The following is a 17,406-nucleotide window of genomic DNA, read 5'->3' as shown; positions in this document are numbered from 1 at the left end:
CTCCTTTTGGATCCAGGCATAGTATTTGAACTTGAGAAGGTGTCTCTGCGATGGATTAGTGGTTAAAGGAATTTGCCAGTCTGACAGAGGGAGCTGAGGTTTCAGCTCTTCGGGAGGCTTCCCAGCAGAGAACAATCTGTATATGTGAGGCTTGTGGAGGTTATTCGTGCCTTGGAACACAAGGAAACGGCATACAGCTGCTCAAGATAAGAAAACTTACTGCACATCAACATCGAGGGAGACTGGCGAAGCTCCATATTGTGATTTAAGTGAGATGGCTTCGCCCCTCACCTGTGCTTTGGGAACCAGTTACCTTCTGTAGCTGGGGAAGCGTGCCCTTTTGAATAATTTCCCAGCTTTGTCCTTGTTTGTCCTGCACTAGTAGCAAGTAGAAATGTCCCAGTTGGTGCCCAGTGAGCTCTGTGGTTTTCTCATTTGAAGGTTTCCGGGTGGATAGTGGCACTCCAGTAACTGTACTAAGACAACAGGCATCCATAATTAGGTCTCTAACACCACCAGAGCAGTGTCCATGCCAAGAAAAGGTGTGCAATTCTGTTGCTTTGGGTGGTGGGGCAGTCGGTGGACCAGGAACATTTGACTTCTTATCAACTGCTGAAACCAAATCACTGCAATACAAATGTTGATACCATTGCTATAGCATTGTAGAGTCTCCCTGTGTAACATGCTCATTATAATGCAGTGTTAACTGTGTCTTTATAGTTATGAGTGTCTAGGCTGTAATACTGTTTGGGATCAGAACTTTGGCCAAGAGGGTTGTAGAGGCTTCTGGTTTAACCTGTGTATCTTAGTTTTATGTATAGTATATTGTTCTTGTGTGTATTAAAGTACTTTTCTTTTTTGTTTAATCTGTTCATTAGATTTTGATATATGTGATGCATCTTACAATCATACGTATGCTTTGCAGGACCAGTAAGCATTTACAGGAATCAAATTATTCAAGGCAATATACCAGAACATGAGCAAATAAAAGTTAATTCTCTCCTAATCTGGACCATGTAATAATTCCTGATCAATACATCAAGTAGATAACTTTGACCATGACCTGGTGTAATTTCAATATATAAATAAATTACAGGAGCCAGTATCGCTTACAAATTTGTTCCACATGTGCATTTCTGAGGACTCCATTCGACAATGCCGAAACGCCCGGGATCTGAAAGAAACACGTTAGTTATAGAGTCTTACCTTAGAATTACCCCCAGGCGTCAGACTGGATCTGGAAAGTTTTTTCATCAGCAGGTGGTCGCCGGGATGACATCGCAGCAGCTACTTAGACGCCGCCCTCACGTGCAGACGTCAATTCTTTCTTTTTCCGCGCCAGCCAACGCAGATCCGGGAAGAGCGGTACCTCTGTAATGTTTTGACTATGGTTTTCTTGACTTTTGTCGACTTCTTGTTTCGAGTCTCCAACTCCCAACAGGTACACGAGGGATGCCCGGCTTCAAGGCCTGCTGTTCCTGTACCCGACTGATGTAGTTGACTGCTCCGCACCGCGTGTGCTTCTTTTGCCTGGAGCGCGACCACAACCCCAAGTCGTGCTCGGCCTGTTGGTTTATGGCACCGAAGGCTTTGCGGGAGCGGTCCCGAAAGCTGTTTGAACGCCCACAGTTGGCTCCGTGCCATTCGAGGTCCCGGTTGAGAGGGAGGTCGAGGGACCCGTCGCGGAGCCACCACCATTCTGGTTCGAAATCATCGAAGTCTTCGCACTCTGGGTCGGGTAAGTTGAAGCATAGGAAGTCGAAGAAGCATTGTCGTCGTTCGACTTCGCCGCGTCGGTCAGCCGATCCGACTAGGCACGCGGATGGTGCCACTCCTGCGGCTCTTCGTGCGGAGTCAGTCAGTTAGACTCCAAGCTTCCCTCCCTTTCCGGGTCCCGGAGCAATCCCCGCCCAGTTTCGATGCGATGCATGGCATCTTGGGGCGTAACGACCCCGCATCCGTGCCCTCGGGTCCCGCAGACTCGGATGGGGGGCGTAGGTCTTTGCTGCAGGCGGCTCCGGCCCCAGCGCCGCAGGCCCCCCTTGGATTCAGATCGGCGCTGGTTGACCTCGTTACACCTCCACTGGCGCCGACCTTTCCGGCACCATTACCTCGTTCGGCGCCGGTCGGTCCCCCGGCTGACGTTGAAACCAGCCTCCTTCCCGATGTGGACACGGAGATGGACCAGTCGTCTGATGTCGGATCCGGCGCTGAGAGGGGTTTTGGCACCCCTGTTCACTCCTGAGGTCCCTTTTCAACTCCAGGGGCACCCAGAGGATGATGAGGAAGACTGGAAGGGGTCAAGTGATTCTTTGACTGACCAGTTAGATACTGAGCAGGACTGGAGAGAGGAACTGGGGAATACCAGTGGTTTTGACACATCTCCTGACCTTGGCATGTTGTCTCCTCCTACCGTGGCTCTCAACCTCATACTTCCCACGGTGGCGGTCAGGACTAACTGGCTGCAAGCTCTTCGGAGACCCTGCTGCCGTTTAATGAGGCCATTACTGATGACCTTTTGGGCACGTGGTCCAGGCCCAGCACGGGTGCTCACGTGGACAGAATGATTGCCCGACACCACCGCCCGGCTCCGGGCAATCACACTTTCCTATCCCAACACCCCGCCCTGAGAGCTTGGTTGTTCAAGCTTCCACCTCCAAAAGCGCCTTCCCCTACTGCTCCACTAGAAAGGGAATCCAAGAAGCTGGACCACCTTGGCAAGAAAATGTTCTCTTCTGCCAGCTTATGACTGCGGTCCGTAAACACCCCATGTCTCTTGGGCCGCTATTCGCACTTGGTGTCGGATACAGTGGCGCACGTGCCCCTCAGTGTCCAGAGGAGGCCCGGGAAGTGCTCTCCCAGGCTGTTGCCACCAGAAGGGATGCAGCTAAGTTTAAGTTTCAATGTCGGTAGCGGTTCGTCGCTACGCCTGGATGAGGTCCACTGGCTGTTCAGGGGATGTCCAGAACACCTTGATGGACATGCCTTTTGATGGCAGTCACCTTTTTGTTGACAAAGCAGACAACGCCCTTGAGCGCTTCAAGGACTCACGGGCTGCGGCCAAGTATTTGGGCCTCTCCTTCTGCCCGGCGCAGTCTGCTTATTGCCCCATTTGTGGCCACGGAAGGGGTGCCCCGCTACGCTCCAACCAGAGCCACAGACCGCAGCAAGTTACCAAACCTTCGCGCGGCCAGGGACGTGGAAACAACCAGCGTGGTTCCAGGAGCCAGCGGGCCCCCCTCTGCAGCAGCCTCCAAACGCTCCTAGTCCGACCTTTTAGGCCCATCATACAATAGTGGACGGCAGGATTCCCCATCACATCCACCACTGGCGCACCATCACATCGGACAGGTGGGTTTCGCAAAAAGTGGGCTACTGCCTCCCCTTCGAGACTACCCCTCCAGCCATGCCACCGCAATACCACAGCATGTCGGAGGATCATCTGGCCCTTCTCCAGCAGGAAGTTATAGCTCTCTTGGCCAAGGGAGCCATAAAGCGCGTTCCTGTCCCAGAAGTAGGTTGTGGTTGTTACTCCCACTACTTTCTGGTTCCCAAGAAGGACAAGGGCCTGCGTCCTATCTTGGACCTCAGGGACGTCAATCGCTTCCTCCGGAAGGAGAAGTTCAAGATGTTGACGCTTGCTCAGGTCTTGTCTGCCCTCGACCCGCAAGACTGGATGGTAGCGTTGGACTTGCAGGACGCTTATTTTCACATCCCTTCCTGCCTGCCCACCGGCGTTACCTACGGTTCAGGGTAGGCCACAAATGTGATGGCAGTGGTTGCAGCATATCTGTGCAGATCATGGGTTTCAGTCTTCTCCTATCTCAATGACTGGCTGTTGAAGGTGGGCTCGCCCCAGGCAGTTGTCTCCCACCTCCAGACAACAGCTGACCTCTTGCATTTGCTGGGGTTCTACATCAATATACCGAAGTCGCACCTGATTCCCTCTCAGAAGCTCCTCTTCATTGGAGCGGTTCTGGACACGATGCAGTTTCGGGACTATCCTCCCGAACAGTGAGTCCAGGATATTCGGGCTATGATTCCAATCTTTCAGCCTCAATCCCGAGTTTCGGTCAGAATGACCCTGAGGCAGCTGGGCCTCATGGCCTCCTGTATCCTGCTAGTCGATCATGCCAGGTGGCCTATGCGGGCTCAGCAGTTGGACCTGAAGTTCTAGTGGGCACAGCATCAGGGGAATCTGGCCGGTTGCGTCCAGATTCCGCAGGGCACTGCTCAACAACTGCAGTGGTGGCTCACTAACCAGAATTGGCTCAATGGCAGATCCCTCTCCCTTCCCCAACCAGAGCACACTGTGGTGATGCATCCCTTCTGGGATGGGTTGGCCACATAGGAGAAGCAGAGATCAAATGCCTCTGGTCTCCGGTGGAGTTTGGGCTTCACATCAACCTTCTGGAGCTCAGGGCGATTCGTCTTGCACTGAAAGCATTCCTTTCCTCTGTTCGGGGAAGAGTAGTGCAGGTGTTCACGGACAACACCACCGCCATGTGGTACTGCAACAAACAGGGCAGGGTGGGGTCGTGGACTCTATGTCAGGAGGCACTTTGTCTCTGGAAGTGGCTAAAACATCAGGTCATATCCCTGGTGGTTCAACACCAGGCAGATTCTCTGAGCACCAGGGCGGACGAACTCAGCCGCAGATGCATGATGGATCACGAATGGCGTCTTCACTCAGAGGTCGTGCAAGGTCTCTTTTGACAGTGGGGAGAGCCTTGGTTAGATCTATTCGCCACCAAAGAGAACACGCAATGTCAGCAATTCTCTGCATTGGAATTTCTATGACTGCACTCGTTCGGCGACGCTTTTCGTCGCGAGTGAAGTTGCGGTCTGTTGTACGCCTTTCCGCCTACACCACTTCTACCCAGAGTGCTGAAGAAGATCAGGCGCGACCGGGCCAAGTCATTATCGTGGCTCTGGATTGGGCACAGAGAGTTTGGCATCCCGAGCTGCTCAACATGGCCATCGATCCACCGGTCCAACTGCCTCTTCGGGTGGATCTTCTGTCACAGCAGCAGGGGACGGTCCTCCATCCGAACCTGACCAGCCTCCACCTCCTTGAGTAGCGACAAGTGACAGTTTTCGACGTTCCTCCTGAAGTCTGTAACGTATTCTAGGCAGCCAGGCGTCCCTCCACCAAAACAGTTTACGCCTGTAGATGGAACAAATTGGTGGCATGGTGCGCATAGGCTCAGTAAAATATAACACCCATCCAGCCTACCTTTTAAAAATACATATCTGTCTTCTTTGTCGGCAAGGACCCCCTCCATCGCAAAAGGTGTACCCGGGTGGACCCAAATTGGCGCCCCACACGCAAACAAGGAGTAATCAGTGGCATATATATCTTACCCCTCCATTTCATTTGCAACCTGACCTTTTCGACCCTGTTCAAGTGTCTCTTCTAGTAGGGCAATGCGCACATTGTGTCTCTTGAGGTAAGAATAGACAGCATATCTTTGAGATGGAGTGCAGAGACCCCGCATATTCCAGGTTAGTATACTATGGCTTGTCACAATACTACTGTGTGTGAAAGTGAAATATAACCCGACCCATGCATGCAGCCAAAAGTGGGAATCGGCAGATCACTGCGTCGTTATCCATTCCCCCATTTATTTGTTACAAATAAAGGCTTGAAATTTCCACTACATTTGATGTCTGTGAATCTGACTGCTTGACCAAAGACTTGGATTGTTAATGAATCGCTAAAATAGCGAAGGGATCAAAGAGACTATATTGGAAGTGCACTGGTGTTTCTTTTTGCATTGTGAGGACTTCAATTCCGAACTTTTGTTTGGGAGGGGGGTCGTATGTTGATGCCCGAGGTGGATGTGCATCCAACGCCAAGCAGCACTCCGTACTATTTAGTGTGTATGACATGATATTGATATACTATTACTGAGAACTAAGGTTGATGTGCAAATCCAAATAGCAAATCCACCCTACTTTCTGTTGAAACACTTGTATAATACCATCAGCAGTCTGTGGTGTGACATCAGGCATACGCAGCAACACTACATCTGATAGTCCAGCTGCCGATGAGTATTCATTCTCCGAGGAGTGAACCGGAGTTCTCTTCTTGCTGAACAAAGCTGCAGCTTCAGCTATTCGCTTTGCCACTCAAACCACCGCCTGGCTCTCCTGTCTGATTTGCTCCAGGCCGGGTTCTGCAGATAGGCCAGGATTCTGTTTCCTTGATCAAATGTTCCTCATTCCTCCTGCCTCTCCATTCCAGGTGCCATGTATGCCCATAGGTCTGGGACCTGAGAACTGGCCTGTGGCTTCCAACCACTCCCAGGTGTCTTGTGGCATATCGAAGAATCTCGTTTTCCCTTCCGAAACCACTCGGCGTCTTGCTGGGAAGAGCAATGAGTATGCAATGTCTAGTTGCCTAAGCTTCTTTTTGACTTGTAGAAAGGATCCCCTTTGGCTTTGTACCCTGATTGTGTAGTCTGGAAAAAGGAGGACTTTTACATTGTCAGACTTGACCCCTGACATCTTCCTGGTCTCCCGCAGGATCCTATCTCTATCCCTGAAATGTAGCAGCTTTAATATGAGCGGTTGCACCCTGCTGCCAGGCGCTGGTCTCTTACCCGGGATACGGTGCGCTCGTTCTATGGTGAAGAAGTGAGAAGAGGAAGGTAGTATATCCTTAAGCCATTGTTCCAGAAAGGCTACTGCGCCCAGACCTTCCGCTCCCTCAGGCAGCCCAATCAGGCGGATGTTATTTCTCCTGTAGCGACCCTCTGCATCTTCCACACAATCTTCAAGATATCGTATTCTGGCCTCATGTGCATTTTGCTGTTTCTCCAGGAAGTCTGTGACAGGCTTCAGTTCTGTAATATACTGTTCTGCAGCAGTTGCTCTGCCCCTCAATTTTCAGTGATCCGCGTGCAGTAGTGTAAGATCGAGCGCAACTTTATCAATTTTAGATTCCATCAGTTCCTTAGATCGGTCTATGCGATTCAAGATGGCATCTAACCAATCAATCGGTAGGTCTTGGTGCGCTAGTGATTGCATTTGGTCCATGTCTACCTGGCCGGTAACTTGCTAGGAGGCCCTCGACCTGGCTCCTTTAGTGCAACCCAGCTTCTCAGCTAGGCTCTCTAGTGTGTACCAGTTTTCCAAGCGCTCCCAGCAGGACGGAGTAGTATAATGGAGAAGCCTTTGCAGTTTACCATGCCGTACCTCAGGATGCCTAGTGGTTATATACTGGGCCTGCCACGAAGCCTCTCTACATCACCAGTCCAGGGCCCATTGCCCGGGGTCCTGGTCTCTTCTTCTGTAATGAGGAGTCGCGGGCCTCCTTCTTTTCCGGCACACCGTGATCTTGGCCATCAAGCCCGGCTCTGGGTCCAGCTCGCAGCTCAATGGTCTGCCTCTGCAAGGGTGTCTACAGGCGGAGGCCTTCTTCCCTGTGCGCCCACCTGCAATCATCTGTACATGTCCCTGTCACTGTGGCCAATGGCATACACTGTCCCTGGCCCAGGCCATACCCAGTATTGCGAGCTTTGCAGCAGTTATGCTTGGATCTCTTTCCAACCAGGATTCATCCTGACGCATTGCCCACTTGCTTACTAGAGTGCCCTCATCACACTCACAGCTCCAGTGCTGGGGCCACAATGCTGACCACGACTCCTGACCAGCACCTGTATACACAGGAATGCAAACTAGAATCACTCCTCCAGGCCAGGTCCCTGCATCAACTCTATGATCCAGTGCAGGCCTACTAACCGTCTGTCTTTTCCCCAGCCTTGCCAGCTAACTCCCATGTCATCACAGACAGCTGCTATAGCCAGTTCAGGCCCATGCCTCACCCAGAGACTCTAACAATTTTACTTCCAACGACTAGTGTGTTCATTATGCAAAGTCAGGCATCCACTTCATCAATAGTCCACCTCGTGGGGCCCACCTGTTTTTACTGCAATCATTACCCGGCTCTCCAGCCAGCACGTCTCCTCTTCTTCCTACCCAGACGGGCCCAGGCCGTGCGGCTGATTTCCGAGGTTACAGGCTGCCCGTCTTCACTCACATCGGGCAGCGCCAATCGCGGCTTTCTCCACGCCTCACCTCCGTATTGCCCGATCGCAACCCGCAACACGTCTTCTGCTCCTCCAAGGGTGTCCAAGCTCAGGCACAGTTCTGGAAGTCGCAGTGCCACCCGTCCAGCCCCTTACCGGGTAGCGAAGTGTGCACCTTCTTCTTCCGTTGTTTGCTGTCGTGGTAAGAAACAGTGCCTGCCTTCCTCCACCGTCGTACATCTGTGTGTACAGCGGTCGTGCCCGCTTAAAAGTAACTTTGTGGGCTCCTCTCTGGTTGCTCGCATTCAGCCAAGGCCCGGCTCCAGGCCCAGCGTCGGATTGCTAACGTGGGCGTTCGGGCAATGCCCGAGGGGCCGGTGTCCAATTCCAGCAGTGGGCTGCTTTTTTTGAGCAGCCTGGGGGCGATTTGACGGTTTCTGCGCGTTTTTCCGATGCCACCAGCAGCCCAGTGGGTGCCTGAGTGGCCTCAATTACCTCCCTTATATTAAAGGGCAGAGGTGTTGCTTCCTTTCTTTCCCTGGGGACGGCCCATTTAAATATGCATATTGAGCGGGACAGGGGGCCAGAGCAAAAGTGGCCTCACTTGTAGTCAGGTGTGTTTCACCAGTGCAAGGTAGTCCGAGCATTTTTTAACCCCCCCCCCCCTTTTTTTTTAATAAAAGTTCGCCGAAGCAGCGTTTTGCAAAAGCTATATGCAAATGTGGGCCACTTTTTTTATCTTGCCCGGTCCGATTTTTAATTCCAATCCAACCCTGTCCAGGCCTCGTCAACAGCCACGGCGATGTTGTCACTCTCTCAGTTGTCAGAGGGCCCACCCACCATTCCGCCAATGCACCTTGCTGCATATGGCTCACGGAAATTGAGAAATGTGTCGGATTAAGGGGATAAGTGGCAGAGCAAATTCAGAACATGTCCACCATTATGCCACTGCAGGCCATGCCCCCTTTAAGTACTTTTCTTTTATATAGCACTGACTGGATATTGAACTTATTAACTGGTATTACAGTGCAAACTGTAATTTGAATGTCTAACCACTGCACCTCCTTGAGTAAGCCTTGGACTCCTGACTCGCTACTCTGAGAATCAAGTGCTGTAGGGGGATAGTAGGTTATCCAGTTGTACGGTGACCCCAGGACACCAGCGATAAACTACTCCAATTGATGCAACTGGAGCCCAGTAACCCCTTACTGCCCTGTTGCCCCAGGAAACCATCTAGCATAACATTTATGGCTGTTGCTGAAAGGAAAGGGATTGTGTTCTTGCTTCTCTGAGATTGTCTGACTAGGACCTGTCCATCAGAAAACCTTCAGCCACTTCTTCTGAGCCATAGCCATAATACCAACTGCTGGCTGGAGAGAGACACTACACAGTCATATTCAGTAGGAAAGCTGAACCAAATATAAACAGAGATGATGTCACTGGGAACATTAAAAGCAAACAGCTGACAAATGTGGCTAAAATGCTGCTCCAATAAGGAAGATGCCATCCAGCTTCGCGGAAAGTCTGTCACTTTTATGCCATACAAGGTTATTATTTTGTTCCATGCTAATTTTTCATTAATATAATTTAGTCCTTTAGCCTCAAAATAGCAAAGGACAGGGTCCTGAGCATATATACATCAGTTGTCAGGAATAAAGTTTTTTTACAGATGATGTCCTCTTTAATTGTTTCTTTACACATATAGTTACAATAAGTTGCCCCAAAATAAGAACAAAATGTGTCTGCATTTTGGAGAACAACATACAGTTAGGCTATAGGGAATAGATGCATACCACAGTCTTAATGTGAGCTGTGACTACATTTCCAAAAGGCTCAAGCAATCTGACTGCTAACACTGAAAATGGTTCCTGGGTGGAACTTCTGTCTCGTTCTTGGTAGCTTGGCTCAAGCAGCTAGTGTTTCTCCAGAGAAATATATGGCTTACATTTGAAACTAGCCCAAAACAAGTTGGTGCCTTCTGATTTGTGATTGAGACTGTGAATTGCCTGAAAGTTCCAATGGGTCTGGTATTTAGAAATTTCTCTACTGTGTGATGAGATTATATATATATATATATATATATATATATATATATATATATATATATATATATATATACATATATATACTGTATATATATATATACATATATATACTATATATATATATATATATATATATATATATATACATATATATATATATATATATATATATATATATATATATATATATATATATATATATATATATATATATATATATATATATATATATATATATATATATATATAGTATATATGTATATATATATATATATATATCCTACTAAAATGGATACCTAGGGTGCATATAGGTGTTCTGCTAGGACTCCCCCATTGGATGATGCAACCCCATTACCTGAAGGGAAACAATCTTGGTCCCCGACTTGGTCACAAGTTGGACATCCCTAGCAGAGGGATAAACAATCAGCTGGGCTGAAGTTTCAGAGTGTAGTGACCTTGCAAATGACAGCAAGTGCTCCTCTGCCTCAACCCAGAATTGCTTGTTTATTTATAACCAAAAGCATCCTTGCTCTCGAGCCGATACCTTAGTCAGGTCGACATTGTTATGATCTATTGATAGCTCTGTCGCCTTATAAATGAAACTAAATACCTACATTTGCACAATGTGTGTCGAGACCTTGTACGTGGTGTTTTGATAATGTTCATACTTAGTGGAATCTGTAAGCAATGTAGTTTCAGAGAAACTAATCCTGCATTGTCACGCACGCAAACGTGTATCAAAAGTCATCGTGTGAAAGAGAAGACAACTTAGGAAACTTTAATACGGTAAAAAATGGCAGCGTTACTCCTTGGGCCTAACTAAGACATATGACAGTTGGGCAACTGTGGCGGGCTTATGTCCACGAGAACTGGACACAGTACCTAAGATGACATTGAGCTATGAGCTGGGGAACATGCCTGCCAACCCAAAGACCTGGCATGCAACTGGTTGAAAAGACGAGTCCTCCGTCTTGAACTTGGTGTGAGAAAACTTCTTCAGCAAAAAAGTCGCACATCCTTACGAGTTCCTAGAATGAGTTCTGAAGAGGTATTAACTACATTTCTCGTCGCAGCCGTAAAGCATTAAAGAAACTTCCTGATCCAAGAAACTATAGTTGTTGGTTGGTGCTGTGGCACCAATTACTGGCTCAGGTGAGCTATTTCAGCTTTGTTCAACCCCAACTTGTACCTGAGGTGGATTCCTGAGATGAAGAATCATAAAGTAAATAGATGAAGAATCATAAGGTAAATAGAATGTCCAACAGAAATAATATTTCCATAGGTAACTAACTCATTCTTTAAAAAAATATGAATAGAAACCGATTCCAGAGAAACGTTTCTTCAGGACAGGTTTGCTCAATTCATTGTAACACCTGTTTCTAAAAAAGGTTGCACAGTTGCAATCAGTGAACCTTTACTGTAAGGGCGGATGTATGCAACTTTTTTGACTTGCTTTCCCTCACTATTTAAATTAATCAATCTGAAAGAGACACGTTAGTGATAGATTCCTTACCTCAGAACATCCCCATGTGTCAGACTGGATCCGGAAAGTTTTTCGTCAGCAGTACCCCTGCACGTCGGTAGGCGTCGTCATACGGCTTTGCGTATGTTGTTGGCGTTGTAGTCGCCGAGATGACGTCGCTGGAGCTACTTAGACGCGTCCACACGCGCTGACGTCAGTTCTTTCTTTTTCCGCACCAGCAAGCGCAGATCCGGAGAGAGCAGTACCCCCAGTCACTTTTGACTGAGTTATTTTTGGGACTTTTGTTTCTGTTTTTGAGTCTTTGACTCCTGGTGTATAGGGATGCCAGGTTTTAAGTCTTGTACGACTTGTCCCCGCACGATGTTGGTGACGGACCCACTCCGTGAGTGCCTCTACTGCTTGGGTCGCGACTATGACTCTGAGTCGTGCCCCCACTGCCGGGCCATGGCTCCGAAACTTTGTGGGAGCAGTCCCGAAAGTGGCTGGAGGCCCAGGAGTCGGCTCCGCGGCGTTCCAGGTCCCGGTCCTGTGGGAGGTTGGGGACTGGCCGTGGAGCCATCATCAACATTCGAAGTCTTTGTACTCGAAGTCAGGTAAGGCAAAGCACAAGAAGTCGAAGAAGCTCCGTCGCTCTTCGCCTTCCCCCAGCTGGTCGCTCAATGCGGCTGAGGGTGCAGGTGGTGCCGCCCCTGCTGCTCCGGCGGAGCCTCCACAGTTGCCGATGGCCTTACCCGCCTTTTCCGGGTCCATCGTCGACTCCGGCCCAGCTGCTGGAGTTCCTGTCAGCCATGGCACGTGTCTTCAGACCGTCCGGCCCCGCCGGTGCACCTTCAGGCCCCGCGGCACGCCTGGGTGTCCTCGTTCTTCGACATCGCCGACGACATCGGTCTCGACGCCGAGAGACCCCCATAGATCCAAGCATGGATCCCCGTCCATGTCGGTTGGCCCAGTACGACCTCCACTGGCATCGATGGCGCCACCACCGGCGGCGGCCCGCGACAACAGCCGTCCCTGGCCTCCTCCCCGACGTGGAGCAGGAAGGGAGTCGACCAACGCCGATTGGGAATTTCTTTCCCTTTGTTTATCGACCTCCTTATGTTTCACCTGTTCGGCAGGCTGTGGAGGATGGGGAGGACTGAGAGAGGTCAGAGGACCCTCTTGCAGCACAATGCGAGTTAGACCCGAACTGGGATGAGGATCTGGAGGATGCAGGTGACCAGGATTATATTCCTGAACCTGGCTCACTGTCTCCTTCTACTTTGGCTACGGAGGAGGGTGGCTGCTACTCTATGGAGTTGCGTAGGGCGGCCGAGGCTCCCCACCTCGAGCTCCCTACCGTGGCCGTCAGGACTAACCTCCTGACAGAGGTACTTCGGCCGGCGTCTTCTTTTACGGAGCCGCTGCTGCCCTTTAATGATGCACTCTTGGGCGTTCTTTTGGGCACCTGGTTCAGGTCCAACATAGGGGCTCCTGTCGATAAGAACGTGGCCCGACACCATCGCCTGCCCCGAGTTACCCCGTTTTCCTCACCCATCACCCTACCCCTGAGAGCTTGGTTGTCCAAGCCTCGGCGTCCCAGAGCACGTTCCCTTCCGCACCTCCAGACAGGGAATGCAAGAAACTGGGGCTGTTTGGGAAGAAGATTTTTTAATCCGCCAGTTCAGGACTGCGGTCTGTGAATACCGCATGTCTCTTGGGCCGTTATTCCCATTCTGTGTGGGATACGGTTGCGCAGGTGCTGCCCCAGTGTCCGGTGGAGGCTCGGACAATACTCTCCCAAGCAATTGCTGAGGGGAGAGACGCAGCCAAGTTCACGATCCGTTGTGGTCTTGACACTGCTGATTTGCTGGGCAGGGCGATTTCCATGACAGTGGCGCTATGCCCCCACGCCTGGCTGAGAATGACTGGCTTTTCACTCCTTTCGTGGTCAAGGAAGGGGCACCCAAGCACGTTCGTTTCAGAGCCACAGGCCTGCACAGCAACAGTCTCAGCGCAGCTGCGGACGTGGGACCCGCAGAGGCGGGTCACGGGGCCAGCTTGCGATCAGTCCAACGACCCCCCCCCCCTGCTGCCTCTGCCTCCAAACCTTCCTAGTGCTGTGTTTCAGACCCACCAGACGCCAGTAGGTGGCAGGATTCGCCATCACCTCCACCACTGGCGCAACATCACATCGGACAGGTGGGTTCTGCAAATTGTCAGAAGGGGTTACTCTCTCCCCTTCAAGACGACCCCCCAGCCATGCCACCACCGTACCACCGCATGTTGGGGGATCACTTGGCACTTCTCCATCAGGAAGTTACAGCCCTCTTAACCAAGGGGGCAATCGAGCGCGTTCCGAGGCTAGAAGTAGGTTGTGGTTGTTACTCCGACTACTTCTTGGTTCCAACGAAGGACAAAGGCCTGCATCCCATCTTAAACCTTGGAAACGTCAGTCGCTTCCTCCGGAAGGAGAAGTTCAAGATGCTCACACTTGCTCAGGTCTTGTCTGCCCTCGACCCAAAAGACTGGATGGTAGCGTTAGACCTGCAGGACGCGTATTTTCATATCCCCGTCCTGCCAGCCCACCGGCGTTACCTGCGGTTCACAGTAGGCCAGGGGCACTTTCAGTTCACCATGCTCTCTTTTGCCTCACCAGTGCCCCACAGTTGTTCACAAAAGTGATGGCGGTGGTCGCAGCTCACCTGCGCAGATCAGGGGTTTCAGTCTTCCCCTATCTCGACCACTGGCTGCTGAAGGCGGGCTCGCCCCAGGCAGTCGTCTCCCACCTCCAGACTACGGCCGACCTCCTGCATTTGCTGCGGTTTTCCATCAACGTGCCTAAGTCGCACCTGATTCCCTCTCAGAAGCTCCTCTTTATCGGAGCAGTTCTAGTTACAGCGCAGTTCTGAGTCCAGGACATTCGGGCTATGATTCCGATCTTTCAGCCCTTGTCCTGGATTTCGGTCAGGATGACCTTGAGGCTGCTGGGCCTCATGGCCTCCTGCATCCTGCTGACCAACCATGCCAGATGGCATATGTGGGCTCTGCAGTGGGACCTAAAGTTCCAGTGGGCACAGCGTCAGGGGAACCTGTCCGACTACGTACAGATCTTGGAGGGCACTGCACAACAATTGCAGTGGTGGCTCACGAATCAGCATTGGGTCAGTGGCAGAGCCCTCTCCCTTCCCCAGCCGAAGCACACAGTGGTGACAGATGCGTCCCTCCTGGGATGGGGTGGCAACATGGGAGATGCGGTGATCAGAGGAGTCTCTGGCGTAGTCCCGGCTCCATATCAACTTTCTGGAGCTTCGGGCGAGCCTTCTTGCACTGAAAGCATTCCTTCCCTCTGTCAAGGGGAGGGTGGTGCAAGTGTTCACAGACAACACAACCACCATTGGAATTGCAACAAACAGGGTGGGGTGGGGTGGGGTCGTGAACCTTGTGTCAAGAGGCTCTGCGCCTCTGGACATGGCTGGAACGTCAAGACATTTCCTTGACGGTTCAACACCTGGCAGGTTCTTTGAACGTCAGGGCCAACGAACTCAGCTGCAGGTGCATGATGGATTACGAATGGTGTCTTCATTCGGAGGTGGCGCAAGGTCTCTTTCAACAGTGGGGAGAGCCTTGGTTAGATCTATTCACCACTGAAGCAACGCGCAATGTCATCGCTACTGCGTGTTGGAGTTTCCAAGGCGGCACTCGCTCTGCGACGCTTTTCGTCACGAGTGGAGCTGCAGTCTATTGTACGTTTTTCCACCTATACCACTTCTACCCAGAGTGCTGAAGAAGATCAGGCGCGACTGGGCCCAAGTCATTCTTGTGGCTCTTTACTCGGCTCGAAGAGTTTGATATCACAAGCTACTCAGTATGAGCATGGATCCCCCGATTCGACTGCCTCTTCGGGTGGATCTACTGTTGCAGCAGCAGGGGACGGTCTGCCACCCGAACCCGTCCAGTCTCCACCTACATGCATGGAGATTGAGCGGAGACAGTTGATTCCTTTAGACTTGCCTCCTGAAGTGTGTGATATCATTCTGGCGTCCAGGCCTCCCTCCACTAAATTGGTATACGCCTGCAGGTGGAACACATTTGTGGCATGGTGCACAGCAAAGGCTGTGGATCCCCTTTTTGCCCTTCTTTCAGAAGTCCTTTTGTTCCTTCTTTCTCTGGCCCAGCAGGGCTATGATCTGGGCACTATTAATGGCTACCATTATGCAATATCAGGCTTTCTCAGGCTCCTTGATCAGCCCTCTCTTTTCAAGTCCCCTGTTGTAAATAGACTTCTCAAGGGCATTACTCACCTTTTCCCTCCTATTCCATTTGTAATGCCACAGTTAGACTTGAATCTGGTTTTTACCTATTTGATGTGCGCTCCCGTTGAGCCACTTGACAACTGTCCTCTTCGTTTATTAACTTTGAAAATTGCTTTCCTGGTTGCCATCACCTCCGCTAGGCGCGTGAGTGAGCTCCAGTCTCTTTCCTGTAAGCCTCCTTTTCTGTCAGTTCATCCGGACAAGGTTGTGCTTCGCACTCGTCCTTCCTTCTTGCCAAAGGTTGTCAATGCCTTCCACATTGGGCAGACTATCATCTTGTCCACTTTTTTTCCGCCTCCATACCCTTCTAGAGAGGAAGAGAGGCTCCACCATCTGGACCCAAAACGTGCACTCTCATTTTACCTCAATCGCACACAACAGTTCCGGGTGGATGACCAGCTCTTTGTAGGCGCCAAGAAAGGCCGGACTGTACACAAGACAACTATATCTCACTGGGTCGTCTTGTGTATCAAGGCCTGTTATTCTCTGGCTTAAAAGGAACCTCCGGTGGGGTTGCGGTACCATTTTACCAGGGCGACAGCAACTACTACTGCATTGGGACGTGGTGTCCCCCTGCAAGACTTCTGTCAGGCAGCCACGTGGGCCTCGCTGCACACTTTTACCAAGCATTATTGCCTTGACAATCAAATCCGGAGAGACGGCTTCTTTGGCCGTTCTGTTCTCTGTGACTTTCTGGTGTGATCTTGGTTCGCAGACCCACCACCGGGGTTGGTATTGCTGGGGTATCTATTGTAAGGTAAGCAATCTATCACTAACGTGTCTCTTTCAGATGCACAAGTTACTTACTTGTGTAACGATATATCTGTAAGAGACATTAGTTAGTGATAGATTCCTTACCGCCCACCCATCCTCCCCATTCTGCGAACTGATTTCCTGGGGTAAGGTCATCCTTTTAGGGCCCTAGTTTCAATGCACCAGTGGTCAGTATCTTGCATGGCTCTGCGTTCCTGGCGCGGAAAGTCGTGTACAGAACTGAAGTCAGTGTGCGTGGGAGCGTCCCAGCGATGTCATCTCGGCGGCTACGACGCCAATGACGTACGCGGAGCCGTATGACGATGCCTACCGACTCGCAGGGGTACTGCTGACAACAAGCTTTCCGGATCCAGTCTGATGCCTGGGGATATTCTAAGGTAAGGAATCTTTCACTTACTAATGTCTATTACAGATATATCGCTACCCAAGCAAGTAACTTGTGCTTTAATGCACATTTAATTTGATGAGCTAATGTGCTGTGATGAATAAGCATAATAAACTTTAATAATTTTCTTTGTAATTTCTCATAGGGAGACCTCTACCACTGTGTCTGAGATCTCCATCTATGTATGCAAAGTTATTAGTAGTTACTCTACACTTGTAAACCCTGTTGTGGGTGGCACCACTGCCTGAATTGAGGGGATAGAGGCAAATGGCTATCTATACTTAGACATGGTGAATAACAAAATAAAGTGTAGAGTTACAGCTAGGTATACTAGTAAATATACATATGAATAACTATCCACATATATTTATCTTTATTAAATCGGGTCCCTGTA

At 50.4% G+C, this 17,406-nt stretch overlaps 1 protein-coding gene across 1 annotated transcript in view; it reads left to right on the top strand.

Annotated features, from left to right (window-relative positions):
• PGAP1 (post-GPI attachment to proteins inositol deacylase 1) overlaps positions 1–17,406 on the top strand; it is an 896,430-nt gene that overhangs the window by 214,426 nt on the left and 664,598 nt on the right. The window lies entirely within an intron of this gene.

This window comes from Lissotriton helveticus, chromosome 3_1 (assembly GCF_964261635.1).
Source record: "Lissotriton helveticus chromosome 3_1, aLisHel1.1, whole genome shotgun sequence".
NCBI lineage: Eukaryota > Metazoa > Chordata > Amphibia > Caudata > Salamandridae > Lissotriton > Lissotriton helveticus.
Note: the sequence above shows the minus strand (reverse complement) of the source record. Positions and strands in the feature narration are given on the sequence as shown.